The following is a 15478-nucleotide window of genomic DNA, read 5'->3' as shown; positions in this document are numbered from 1 at the left end:
TCATGGCCCCTTTACTTCATTTTACTATTTTGAGTAAACCAAAATCCAGTCTTAGACTATTACACACCTTAACGCTATATGTAAATATGGCTGGGGTAAAATTCAAAGCCATAGTAATGAACAAATTTTTTTTAAAGACTTATTTATTTATTTGATAGAGAGAGAAAGAGCGTGTTTGATCAGGGGGAGGGGTAGAGGGAGAGAAGCAGACTCTTTGCTGAGTGCTGAGCCAATACATGTGGGGTTCAATGTGGGGCTCAATCCCGTGACCCTCAGGTCATGACCTGAGTCAAAATAAAAGTCAGACATTTAACCAACTGAGCCACCCAGGTGCTCCTAATGAACAAATTTTAAATTCACAATAACTAACTTAAGTTGAGTCCCAATGTTTTACTGGAATTTCCCCAGCCCCTTTACTCTCTTACTTCTCTTTATTATCCCAGTCTCTAGATATTTTTAAGGGATCATCTTCTTTCCTTAGATCTCAGCTGAGTTTTTACTACTAATGACTTTGCCACCTATTTTACATAGGCATGAAACCCTCCGGAGACATTTGCTAGCCCCATTCGTTACACATATCTATCTGCATCTGAGCCCACAATGACTTCTCTCCTGTTACTACATTTCTCCAAATTAACTGTATTTCTGGAAGAATATTTACCATCATGTGTACATAAAAACTGCATCTCCTTTATGCAATTCCAAGAATTCATGTTGACAATTCTCCAGTTTGTCTCCCCCAACATCGTATTATTCACTTTACTGGCACTTCTCACTATTATTTAATAAAAAGTTGTCTACTTTTAAATTTTTTCCTAGTTTTCCTTGAGGAATGATTAACAAGTAAAAATTGTATATATTTAGGCTGTACAACATGATTTGTTAAGGTATAGAACATGATTTATATACATATACATTGTGAAAATATTACCACAATCAGGATAATTAACACATTACCTCACATAGTTATTTTGTGTGTGTATGGTAAGAATACTTAAGATCTACTCTCCTAGCAAATTTCAAGTACACAATGCAGTATTTTAACTATAATCACCATGCTGTACATTAGACCCCAGAACTTAATTTAACTTAAAACTGAATATTTGTACTTTTTCACCAACATCTCCCCATTTTCCCCACTCCACAGTACCTGGCAACCACTATTATATTCTCTGGTTATATGAGTTTGGCTTTTTCAGATTCCATGTATAATTGACATCATGCAGTGTTTTTCTTCCTGTGTTTGGCTCATTTCACTTAACATAATGTCCTTCAGCTTCATCCACGTTGTCACAAATGGCAAAATTTCCTTCTTTTTCTTTTTTGTAAGGCCAAATACTATTCCACTGTATATATATCTTAAAATTAAAATCACAACAACCACAAACCACCCCACAACCAATCCTTACCATTCTCTGCACTGCTCTTAGGTCTTTGCAAACCACAAACCTTCTTATAGATGCCACCAAAGCTGATGTCTTCTATTTTTCTCTTATTATTCTATTTTCAACCACTGCAAATGAGGCTGGCCCTGTCACTGCATTGATACTGCTTAGTTAGGTCATCAGTGGCATCACTACTCTTAAACCAATAGTCAAGTCTCAGTTCTCACCATTCTTGACCCATCAGCTGTCTTTTAAGACAGTTGAATGTAAGTTTTGAGACCTCTCTGATAAATGACATGAAATAAATTTGTCATCTTATATTTATTCAACCAGTCTTCTTATCAGCTACAATACACAGTCTCTTTATTTTGATGAACATTAATAATATGATTCAACAAGGGAAAAAATCAATATTGCATAAAATATCCTTGAGATAAATGTTAACAGAATTATGTATTGTGAATGCACATAATACCAATCGGTGTGTTGGATCCTTGTTAATTTTGTACTCAAGGCACATTGTTGATTACTGAATTATTTTGGCAGGAGAAAAGGTGTTAAAGAATGGCTTTTGGTAATTGGAAAAATATTCAATAGTTATCACTTGGATGTCCTTCACTATTAAGTCAATAAAAAGTAAACAAAAATTTTTTTTTTTACTATCTTGCTCATGTTCTTGTGTGTATTTAAAGTTCATGTTATTGTGACCTTGAAAACACAAATGTAATATAACATACCTGAATAGTATATATTCTGAGAAAAAATTAACTATTTCCATTTAAATTCAGCATATTCTCTGAGATTATAGTGAGTATATGAGTGCACTACATGTCTTCATAAAATAAGAATATTATTGGAAAGCATCAGTATAGTTTACTTACAGAGCTAATAATCTTTTCTATGGACACTAGATAATAGTTTTATCTGATTGCTTTATAATATCATATTTGTTGGTAAAATAAAAAGCCTCTGGAGTTCAGGATTATAAAATCATGGTTTTCAAATATTTATTTTATGTTGAACATTGTAAAATATAAGATATCTTTATCCCTATCTATCTGTCTTCTGCCACGTGTATAGAACATGTGAAAAAATTATGTATACTTCTATAATGGAAATCTCAATATACTGAATGGATATATTACAATACATATTTCCTGATTTTAATGCAAAAGAACTAATAACAAATCATTAATGATTTTAAAATAACCAAGCCACTGGAGAAAACACTACATAAGTCTTATTATCATGGATTGAATGATCTGTCATGTTGCATAAAATAATTATTGGAATACATCACCAGATGCATTCTGAAAGAAGGCATAGCCTTAATTTTAGTTTTTCCTTTTTTAATCTAAATGAATGATACTAAAAATGTGCAGAACAATAAAGCCAAAATATGGAGACAGTAAAGTTAATAAGAGAAAATAAGTACATAGGATATTAAAAAGGCATACATGTAGAGAACTTATATATAAATACTCTTTATGGATAATGCACTTAACAATAGACAAAACTGTGTAACATAATAAAAATACAAGTTAATAGGTATAAGAAGATGAATATAATGATAAACAAATAAATCTAAAGATCTAGATATGTACGACATGCCTTGCCAGGAATAAGCTTTTTTTTTTTTTTTTAAGATTTTTATTTATTTATTTGACAGAGAGAGACACAGCAAGAGAGGGAACAAAAGCAGGGGGAGTGGGAGAGGGAGAAGCATGCTTCCTGCCCAGCAGGGACTCCGATCCGCGGCTCGATCCCAGGACCCTGGGATCATGACCTGAGGCAAAGGCAGACACTTAACGATGGAGCCACCCAGGCGCCCCAGGAATAAGCTTTTTAAAACATAAACAGAAAAAGAAGTAAGCAATTCATTTATTAAATTTCCCAACTCTATTAACAAAAAGAGAAATAAATATTCCATATTATAAGTATAATTAGGACTATCATTACACAGTCATAATAAACTAAAAATAATTAGGTATTATACAAAACATAACATATTGAATTAATGGTTTTCAAATATATTTTTGAAAAGATGTAGTATGCAGAAAACACACAGCATATTCCCGGATTTAGACATATGAGTGATACATTATTCTTGGGTGCTATCAGTTCAGAGAAAAATTTGTTGGCGCTGTTATTTGTTATTTCTGTCCTCTCATGTTCAGCTCCACTTTTAGAGCCACTCTTTCTAAGTATCTATCCCTGGAACTACATTGAAATTGCTCTAATCATTGTCACTGAAGGTTTGTAAGATCATCCAGTGGCCATCTCTTTGTTGCATCTCCTTTACTGCTCAGCATAATTATTAGCTTTTCATTAACTTAAAAAAATATTTCCCAAATACATGCTGTATGGAAATAATACTCTAGTATAGTGAAATAAAACAAAAAGTAGGAAAAATAAGTTTCATTAAACATTATCCCAAAGAGAAAAAATATCTTAACAATAAGTAATGCATGTAATACAATCTTAGAAAAACCACTGCAAGTCCTTTATATGTATAAACTCAGTTGACTATCTCTTTCTAAATAGTGAAAATTCTATCATGAACTGATATTAGCATTTCTGGACCTTTACTATTATATACTACTAAATAACTAAAACATTTGTTGATTCAATAATTTGCTTAACAAATATATATCCAGTGTCTCATATGTTTAAATCATTAAAAATAAGAAAAAAATAATAAAACTAAAGAAAAAATATATTCCCCATATTCAAAGGCTTTAGTTTCATAGACCACTAGGCCAAATCTATATTAAGGCTCACATTAATCCTTATATTAATTCATTTCTAGGAAATTGTTCATTACTTTATTATGAAATACATAATTGCAGGCATTAAATATCACATCAAGTTACAATTTAATAGCAATATATTCGTGAATCTTTATTAATATACTTTGTTGTTATTTTTAAAGAATGATGTTCTCAGATTCATAAACTGACTTATTTAGGGCATGTATTGCATGGAGCACTGGGTGTTATGCGCAAACAATGAATCATGGAACACTACATCAAAAAGTAATGATGTACTGTATGGCGACTAACATAACATAATAAAAAAATAAAATAAAATAAAAACCTAAATGGAATGCTACTTTCTTTCAGTTTTGTTATACTGATTTATATAGCAGGGTACATACATTGATGTAAACTAGCAAAAAATGTTGAGTTTCCCTAATAAAAGATTGAAATTCTGAAAACCACTCTAAAAAAAAAAAAGAAAGAAAAAAGAAAAGAAAAGAAAAAGAAAAAAAAATCTGCTCTTGTAAAATTTTATCCAATTTCCATAGCCTCAAATATAGGGATTTGAAGCTAAACCTTTGAACTTTAGTTTATTTAATTTTATAGAACTTGATTTCTTAGCACTTGAAGTTATGCCACTCCATCCATTGTAATCAGCCTGATACATAGTTTTATTTTTCTTTCCAGGATTACTTTCAACTGAAACTCATTTCTTATTTGGTAGTGGATATAACTGACTCATACTTTTAAAAATGTGTCCTGAGATATAGAGTAATAGCCTCAGGTTCTTTGCTCTTTAACATTTTTCCTTTTTTGTTAAAATATCAACTTCTAAAAAGCTTCTCATTTTTTAATTTAAAAAGCAACAATTTTGTATGTACCACAATGTATGTATGTGTGTTAAAGATCTATAGGAATTTTTTAATCTCTTAACTATCTTTTGCTTGTGTCTCATTATGGAGAAAATTAAAATAATTAATTTCCAAGTTTTACGTCTTTCTAAGACCAAACTTATGCTAAATATATTAAGAAAAGATAAAAAGCTTGTTTAAATACCAAAAGCTCTTTGATATAGAGAAAGAATGATAAGTCAGAGTCACATTTGAGATGCTAATTCACAGACATTTTTTTAATAAATAAAGATCTTTAAATAGTAAACATTAATTTCTCAATATATATCTTTCAGTTCCATTTCCTCATAGGGCCTGTACACTTTTATTAAGTGATTATTATACAGATGAAATTGTGCCTTAGTTTAATTCAACTTTCTTAATATTAGTGCATGTTTAAATTAAAATTAATAAAAGTTTTAATGATAATCTGATTTAAATAGTCAATATAGAAAAAAATATTTCAACATAAATTGTGGATTCTTTTATTCTTTGAAATAAATTATGTGGTTTGAAGTTTAGAAACAGAAAAACAATGATTTATAGTTTACCCAGAAGAGCAATTACAGATTTCTAGGCTTTAAAAATTAATGTGTAGGAAAATAGAAGCTTTTCCACTAAGATCTGGAACAAGGCAAAAACTTCCCCTCTCACCACTCCTTTTCAGCATTGCATAGAAGTACTAGCTAATGCAATAAGACAAGAAAACAAAAGTATGATAATAGAGATAGAAGAAATAAAATGGTCTTTGTTTAAAATGACCTGATTTTCTCTGTAGAACATCCAAAAGAATCAACAAAATTTTCCTATAACTAATAAGCAGTTATAGCAAAGTTGAAGGATATAAGGTTAACATACAAAATATACAGAAGTCAACCAACTTTCCTATACAAACTTATTCTAAAGTTTATGTGGAGAGGCAAAAGACTCAGAATAGTCAACACCAATTGAAGAAGAACAAAGTTGGGGGACTGACATTACCCAACTTTGAGACTAAATATAAAACTGCAGAGATAGTGTAGCATGTGTGCAGAAATAGTTGTGAAAGAATAGACCAGTAGATCACTGGAACAGAATAGTAGTAGAATCATGACCTACTTTTAGGGGTTATTTAATGAGAGAACTAGAAAATCAAAGAAAACTATTTTATGGTAGTATTGAAGGAGACTTAGATTTCTTAGGGTTTCAGAGCAGATATTGCTAGAAAATAAACACAAGCACTGATTATAAAGGATACAGTAATTACAGCACCAATAAGACATTCACACTGTGATGAAGATAGAGAAAGAATCTAACTATATGAAAACCAGACTTCAGCTAAAGTTGAATTGGCAGCATAGGAAGCCTCTCCCACCATAGATAATGTCTGGATAGAGGCTATAAGACTTTGATAGTATCTGGTGAATGTGCTCAAGAACTTTGAAGTCCAAAACTAACTGAACCTTTTGGATATATAAGCATGGCCCCCTCCACCTTGCCAGAGGCCAGAAGCACCAACTTAATGCCTGAAAATTGTTCAGAATCTCAACTAAATCCATGTCTTAAGCCAAAACATTACAGTCTCAGGAAACCACTTCCTATTGTGGCAAAATAAATAAATAAATAAATAAAAATCAATTAACACCAAACTTACATGGCTTGACTTGGAAAGAGTGTGCTTTAATATCCTAGCCCATAATTTTCTAAAAAACTCTTCTTTTTTTTCCAAAGTATCTCATAGTTGCCTTCTTGCAGAACCTTAAATGAAGCAGTGACTATATTAATCTTGAAGAACTTAAACATTTTTTGAGACTAATTATGACATTAAATAGGAAAATGTATCAGAATTCAGTTTTCAGGCTTAAAGCTCGAAACATGTCATTTAATCCCAAGACTGAACTTGTCAGATGTAAACCAATAATTCTCAAATCAACTTTATTGTGAAGTCAGCTATTTCCATCCACAAACTCATCATTTCAAGGCATTTGCTTTGATCCCTGGAATGCTCATCTCCCCTACACACACTCACAACTTGTCACTGAGCTGCCTGCTCAGAGGCCTTCTCTGACCTGCCTTCTCTAAAACAGCTATTACTTCAGCCTTTATTCCTTTGAATCACTTATCTAATTTTTCCTTTTAGCACATATATCCTACTACTCTTAGTTCTATTATTGTTTGTTCCCCTCACTTTACTATAACCTCCGTGAGAACTATTTTGTATGTTTTCTGTATCTCCAAGTCCAACATTCAATGGCTAATCAATAAATATTTTTATTTTATAAATCTCTGCTTGAAACTTCATTTGTTCCTCAAAATAGCAATGCTATAAAAAAGATCCAACACCTTTTATGTAAAATGAAAAAAAAAAATTTTTCTGGTGTTCTTCAATTCAGTAAAAAGCAGTTCCTTCAAGTTGACAATGCCAGAAACTAGGGAATTTATCTCAAAATTTCCATCTTTCTAAATTTATACTCATCCACCAGCTTTTAGAAATTTTCTTCCTAAAAAACAAAAACAAAAAAGAAAAGAAAAAAGAATTTTACTTCCTAGTGTCCATCTGCTTGCCCACACTATAGCTAAACAACCTATTAATTTATGATCCACACAGTAACTAAAAGCAATATTGGGATTTTACCCTCCCCAACTTAAAATCCTTCAGGTAGAGTCCAAAATCATGACCATATGTGTTACATGATATGGCCACAGTTATCTAAACTCTCTGAGAATCTTCTTTATTCTATGATTCACTCTTTTTAGGTTTCTTTTGGTCTTTGATTTTAATGTTCTCAGCCAGTTCTCAACCTCCCCATATGTTGTATGTCTAGAATGCTTACTCCCTCCTATCTCCAAATCTTTGCTCATTCAATCCCAGTCATCCTTCTGGTTTCAGCTTAAAAGACACTTCTTCTTTGCACAGTTGCAAATATATGATTAATTGTATGTAATATTTTCTTTAGTGTCTGTTTTTCCCACTTTAATAAGACAAAGAACATTTCTAACGTGTTCTCTGATTTTTCCTGAGTATTAATTACAGCGTATAGGAAATGCTCAATAGTTTTTTATATTGTTACTAATCAAGAGAAAATGTGTGTTGGGAGTCCTGAATTATTCAACTATGGCAACTGCATTTATTAAAATAAAATTTATTGCTCTCTATAGTCACCTCAATTTTGGTATTAAGATTTCTTAAATTTATGTCTTTGTTTTCTAGAATAATGTACTTACAGAGTCATTTGTATTACTTAACATAAAAGTATATTCCAAGGTATAAAATATCTTGAAAATTAAGTATGTGATTTCTTGATATGGGTGATGGGCAATTGAGAGAGCATAAACTATATCTTCTATGCTGCCTGGGGAAACAAATGGAACTTTAACTAGAAATATGAAGCTATCTGAGAAAAAGAAATGTTTACCAGCTGAACAGAGAAAATATCAACATTTGTGTATGTAATATAATATGTCCTCAGAGAAAACTGTTTAATATATTTTGGCAGTAATATAAGTATATGAAAGAGTAAGTCTATAAACAAAATTCACACTTAGACATTTGCTCATGGGGATCCTAAAAGAGAGCAGGGTTGAGAGATACTGAAAAAAATTAACACAAAATGAAGTATTAAATTTTTAGTCATTAAAATTAATATAATTTAGTGATTATGTGACAAGCCAAAAATGTCAACAAATATTGATCATGGTCCTTTACCTGCATAAAGCACAGATATGACATACTGGTTTATTAATATGGGACTGAGACATAAACAGAATGACACTGAAAGGTTATAGGGAAACACCTGTGACTTGTAAGGGATTAATTATTGCCATATTTCAGACAATATCACAACTTCAGTTTAACATAAAAAATGCTGATTGATGAGTAATTTACAGTATTCACAGTGATACAATAGCAGTCTTTCCAGACCACTGTAAATCTAAAGTGAAAGATTTTAAGACCTAATGAGGATAACTTGAAAAGAATATTTATGGTGTGCTGTCATAATTCCATAACTCAGAAAAGAAATATGATCCTTTCAACAGTCATCTTTTTATTTTATCAAATCACATTATATCTTAATCAGTTATGATTTTAGACCATCTGACGTGTATTGTGATTAGATGTATATATGTTCTCTATAAGTAAATTGTGAGCAACTTAAGGAATTGAAATGTATCTTACTCATTTTTTTATGTCACAGAGTACTTTTTATATGAAGAGGTTCAATATATTTTGAATATTTAAATATGGAAAGAAATAGTGTAGAATTGAGATTCTAAGGTGCACTTAAGTTTTATAAAAATTCTCATCTTTTTTCTTTTCTTTTTTTTTTTTTGTTTTAACAAACCCTTGTGTTGAGGATTTTCAATAAATTGGAGTGAGAGAGCTGTTTTGCTATGTACAATACCCAGAAAAAAATTCTGTGTTTAAAATAATGGCATTAAGATAGCATTATCTCCTTTTCTTTGAATCCAGAGAAACTGAGGTGAACATGAAATCCCAATTCCATCTTAATGGAAAATAGGGCAAGCTCTCATGCTAAATGTAAGAGTAGGAAGAAAAATTCCAAGTTCAATGAAAAAAAAATGTATTACAGAATATGAGATGATGCAGAGTGGATATCTTACACTTTAAAAATAATGAAATGTTGGGGTGCCTGGGTGGCTGAGTCATTAAGCATCTGCCTTCAGCTCAGATCATGGTCCCAGGGTCCTGGGATCAAGCCCCACATTGGGCTCCTTGCTCTGCAGGAAGCCTGATTCTCCCAATCCCACTCCCCCTGCTTGTGTTCCCTCTCTCACTATCTCTCTCTCTATCAAATAAATAAATAAAATCTTTAAAAAAAATAAATAAAAATAAAAATAATGAAATGTTGAGTGAGTAGGGAATTTTCCAAAGTAGGTGCACACCTCAAAAAACAAAATGAAACATCCATTACTTGAACAGAGAGAGATCAGAGTGAGTGGATCTGACCCATGAAATAGCAGGGAGGAGATGGTGGAAGAAAAAATTGGAGGATTTTCCATTTGACAGGGCAAAGGGATAACTGAATGGTAAACTCTCTTGCTGGTATTTGTTATTACCAGCAAGTAAAGGCTAAATACACACACACACACATCTGGATATAGTTAGATATAGATGTAGATTAGATATAGATACAGATACAGATATATAGAGAGAGAGACACAGAGACAGAGATAGATGGAGGGATGAAGACAAAGACAGAGAGACCCAGAAACATACTTTCATTCCTGGAAATCATCTGCATATTTTATAGCATTCTCCTGGCTCCTCTTTGGAATATAAATAATGATTGGCAGTGAAAAAATATGGGAGTTAAAAAAAAGATGTAAAATAAAGAAGGAAATTAACTAGAAGCAAATTGACTTAAATAACTACTACCATCTTAAAAAATGACCGTACTTTTGGTAAAAATGTTGCCAAAAGTTTTGCATGAAAGCAAAGGATCTAATAAGTGACTATTGCATTTTTGAATTTAGATGTTAGTTACAATATACAATAGAAGAAAAAAACCACAGCATAAGTTGAAAAATCATCCAGCACTGTAAAGGAAAGAAAGGTATAAGAAGAGTAAGGGAATATTGAAAAAAAACAAAAAGGGAGGATAAAAACATCAAAGAATTCAGGCAGAATTATGTAGACATGCAAAGACATGCAAAGAAATCTTGAAGAATGTGGGCAAAAAGGCATCTGTGTGGCTCAGTTGGTTAAGTGTCCGCCTTTGGCTCAGGTCATGATCCCAGGGTCCCGGGATGGAGTCCTGCATTGGGTTCCCTGCTTAGCACAGAGTATGCTTCTCCCTCTACCCTTCCCACCTGCTCATGATCTTTCTCTGTCTCAAATAAATGAATAAAATATTTTAAAAAAAGAATATGGGCGAAAGTAAATGGAAACAAAGAATTATAAGACCATGTATTCATCATGGACTGGCTTACACTTAGCTCTGCAGAGTCTTGATTTGGGGACTTAAATGAGTTAAGCACTTAAATCATTTTAACAAACTAAAGAATTTAAATAAGTCATAAAAATAAAAAAATAAAATTAAACAAACCAGGAGGAAGGTGTTTATAAAAATTACACATACACCCATATACACACAATGAACTGGAGGAAAAGAAAATCTGCAGATTTCATAAACAATCTTATAGAAGATATTTGAATAATAATTTAAGAGTAAAAACAACTAGATGAACAATTTGTTGCATAACAGGTTAAAAGAAAATAAAAATAAATCAAGAAATCAAAATGTGTTAATATCAAGATATGCTGGCGGTTGGCCGGTTAGCTCAGTTGGTTAGAGCGTGGTGCTAATATCAAGATATGCAATAGAACTTAGAATGTTTTTGCTCAGTTTTTATTTAAAATAGTTGTAACAAGGGGGAAATCAGGTCATGAATTTTACAATGAACACATAATCCATGTATACAAAATGCTAAATACAAAACAGAGAAAAATTTGACACATGTACATTCTCAGCTAATTTATTTCAAATCATAAATTCCATAAATATTTATTTTTATATTTTATTATTTATTTTTCTAGTATAACAATCTCATTTTTTGTTTTCTTGGATTTTTTACCTTAAAATTTATTTTATTTGTTTTTATTAGCCATTCTTGATTTTTGTGTGTGTATGTGGAATTGTATTCTAGTTTCTCTCTTTGAATCCTTTTAAATGACTTTAAAAAACTGTACAACTAGGTATAGTCTGAGGAGTATTTTGTACCGAAATTAACCACAGGGCACACTATTTTTATTAAGGTAAATCCAAGGTGACAAAAAAAATCATGCTGAAACAATTAGACTCCTTATTTATGATTACTCTTGAACATACCAAAATTAAAATTTTAAAGTAATGTGTTCAATTAGTTGTGTTAATTCACTTTCTGAATTACTTTCAGATTTATTACCAAATCTATGAACTAAGAAGGCCATGCTACAGAGTAGAAAGTTAATGGTTGTCCAGTTTAACTGAACTGGCTTTAAATCTTGGATCATTCCCTTTCTTCAAAAAGTTGGAAACAACTTTTAAACTGGCTGTAGTCTCAATATTTTTATCATCCTCATTGGCTATTATGGTAATTAAATGACACAGTGCATGTGAATATTATGCTATAGTGAATAATATAAGATGGCTTTAAAATGTATGATAATTGATTTATTTTTATATTCAGTTTTGAAAAAGTAGCCTTTTCTTTTTTTTTTTTTTTAAAGATTTTATTTATTTATTTGACAGAGAGAGACACAGTGAGAGAGGGAACACAAGCAGGAGGAGTGGGAGAGGGAGAAGCAGGCCTCCCGCTGAGCAGGGAGCCCGATGCGGGGCTCAATCCCAGGACCCTGGGATCATGACCTGAGCCGAAGGCAGACGCTTAACGACTGAGCCACCCAGGTGCCCCGAAAAGCAGCCTTTTCTTCTATAATAATCTATTTTAAAACTATATTGTATTATGGCTCAATACTCCCACAATAAGAAGCAATGGTACAACTCTTTAGCAACTAGTAAAGTCCAGTAACCTATGTAAAAGCTTAGAGTGAGATTTTAGGTTCATTTTGGACCCAGAAGATATTCTTGATATGGCCTATGATTAAATGTGCCTACTGACAAGTCCTCACTTCTGATGAAACAAGGAGAGAGCAGTAGTCCCAGGAGATTAGAGGGTAAAAGTTCTTTGTTCTTCTTGATAGTATTAGCAATCCCACAGGAAAGGTGAAGGTCTATCATCCTCTAAAAATGAGTTCACACAAAGGGCATTGGTAGGAAATGTGGTAAGGTTTATTACTGTAGAGTGACCACTCTTCAGAAAAATAGAAGACTTCTATACTAATGTCTTTTAGCTGAATCCTTTCAGAAATATTAAATTTATACAAAACCATCACTTCATTAAGATAAGGTAAACATCTGTTTATGAAGTTCTTGTTCCAAAGCATTATATTTAATTAAAATCAAATTATAAACAAAAGGAATGGGACGATTCATAAGCTCCATTTTAAGCCTCAATTCTCTGAAATAAGATTTTCAGCATAAACATACAAAGACGGTATAAAGGAGAAAAACTAAATGTTTACTGAGATTATAGTTTCACCCAAAGAAAGTCAATCTTAGCTGAGTAGTCCTCAATTAATTATAGTTTCATATACCACAAACAACAATATTGTAAGTTTGATATTGTGATTTATAAGAAAAATATATATTTGGTCATTCAGATGATATCTATTTGGCCTTCCTATGCAATACCTGGCTCACAGCTCTAAAATCCCTTGGAATTTCCTAAGTGTGGAGAGTGATAAAAGTATCTTTTATAATTCTTTTTTAAAGATTTATTTATTTATTTTAGAGAGAGAGAGGTGGGAGGGAGAGGGACGGAGGGAGAGGGAGAGAGAGAATCTCAAGCAGAATCTGTGCTCAGTGTAGAACCCGATGCGGGGCTCAATCTCCTAACTGTGAGATCATGACCTGAGCTGAAACCAAGAATCAGAGGCTTAACCAATTGAGCCACCCTTTTATTATTCTAATGAGGTAAGTCTGGGAAACCCTAAGGGTGGTGACTGGCTGGCTGCCAGTGGAGCCAACCATGTGATTACGGGTTAGAATTTTCAATTCCATTTCTCAGTCTCCAGGGAGAGGATAAGGGCTTCAGATTGAGTTCAATCACCAATGGCCAATGACTTAATCAATAATCCCTTTGTGATAAAGCCTCCATAAAACCCCAAAAGGACAGGGTTCAAAGAGATTTCTATTTGGTGAACACATGGAGATTTGGGGAAAGTGGCATGCTGGAGACAGCGTGGAAGCTCTGTGCCCCTTCCCATGTACCTTGACCTTTGCATGTCTTCTCTGTGGATATTTCTAGGTTATACCCTTTTCCCTCCCTTCCCCTATGATCCTTTGTGCTGTTTCTTATATTCCACATATGAGTGAAACCAAATGATAATTGTCTTTCTCTCATTGACTTATTTCACTCAGCATAATACCCTCTAGTTCCATCCTCGTCGATGTAAATAAGTATTCATCCTTTCTGATGACTGAGTAATACTCCATTCCATATATATATATATATACACACACACACAAACACCACTCTTCTTTATCCATTCATCTGTTGATGGACATCTCGGGTTTTTCCATAGTTTGGCTATTGTGGACATTGCTGCTATAAACATTGGGGTGCATGTGCCCTTTTGGATCATTAGATTTGTACTTTGGGGGTAAATACCTAGTAGTACAATTGCTGGGTCATAGTATAGCTCTATTTTTAACTTCTTGAGGAAACTCCATACTGTTTTTCATAATGGCTGTACCAGCTTTCATTCCCACTAACAGTGTAAGAGGGTTCCCCTTTCTCCACATCCTCGCCAACATTTGTTTTTTCCTGTCTAGTAAATTTTAGCCATTCTGACTGCTGTGAGGTGGTATCTCATTGTGTTTTTGATTTGTATTTCCCTGCTGCAAAGTTATGTAGAGCATTTTTTCATGTCTGTTGGCCATTTGTATGACTTCTTTGGAGAAATGTCCGTTCATGTCTTCTGCCCATTTCTTGGCTGGATTGTTTGATTTTTGGGTGTTGAGTTAGGTAAGTTTTTATAGATCTTGGATACTTCACGTATCATTTTAAGAAAATGGCAGGCAAGCCAGACATGGGGGGAGTCGCCAGCTTCAATAAGGCCAAGCTGAAGAAAATGGAGACACAGGAGAAGAACACCCTGCCAACCAAAGAGACCGTTGAGCAGGAGAAGCAGAGTGAAATTTCCTAAGAACCTAGAGGATACCTAAGAACCACCCTGTCATCTTTGACACTCCGGTCGTGATGTGGACAAAGAAGAGCCACCTGCAAGATGGACACAAGCAACAAGCTGCACTGTGAACCCAGGCATTCCGTGCTGATGCCACCAGCCTGCAGGTCTCTCAGCTCCCCCCCCACACAGTTGGACTGCCAAATTCTCTGGTTTGCCCTGGGATATTATAGCAAATTATCTGTATGATTAATGAAAATAAAACACACATCATGGCAAAAACAAAACAAAACAAAATCACATTTGGTTGTACAATTTTCCCAACGCCATTTGTTGAAGAGACTTTTTTTCCATTAGATATTCTTTCCTGCTTTGTCAAAGATTAGCTGACCATAGGATTAAGGGTCCATTTCTGGTTCTCTATTCTGTTCCATTGATCTATGTGTCTGTTTTTCTGCCAGTACCATAATGTCTTGATGATTACAGCTTTGTAATAAAGCTTGAAGTCTGTCATTGTGATGCCACCAGCTTTGGTTTTCTTTTCCAACATTCCTCTGGCTATTCAGAGTCTTTTCTGGTTCCATACAAATTTTAGGATTATTAGTTCCAGCTCTGTGAAAAATGTTGATGGTATTTTGATAGGAATTGCATTGAATGTGTAGATTGCTCTGAGTAGCATAGACTTTTAACAATATTTATTCTTCCAACCCATGA

The 15478-nt window shown here is 33.0% G+C and overlaps 1 pseudogene; it reads left to right on the top strand.

Moving 5' to 3' along the window:
- Positions 1-14477: 14477 nt before the first annotated feature.
- Positions 14478-14930, top strand: LOC145720818 (thymosin beta-10 pseudogene; annotated as a pseudogene).
- The last annotated feature ends 548 nt before the right edge of the window (positions 14931-15478 follow it).

This window comes from Leptonychotes weddellii, chromosome 3 (genome assembly GCF_054177405.1).
Source record: "Leptonychotes weddellii isolate Sample4059 chromosome 3, ASM5417740v2, whole genome shotgun sequence".
Lineage (NCBI taxonomy): Eukaryota > Metazoa > Chordata > Mammalia > Carnivora > Phocidae > Leptonychotes > Leptonychotes weddellii.
Note: the sequence above shows the minus strand (reverse complement) of the source record. Positions and strands in the feature narration are given on the sequence as shown.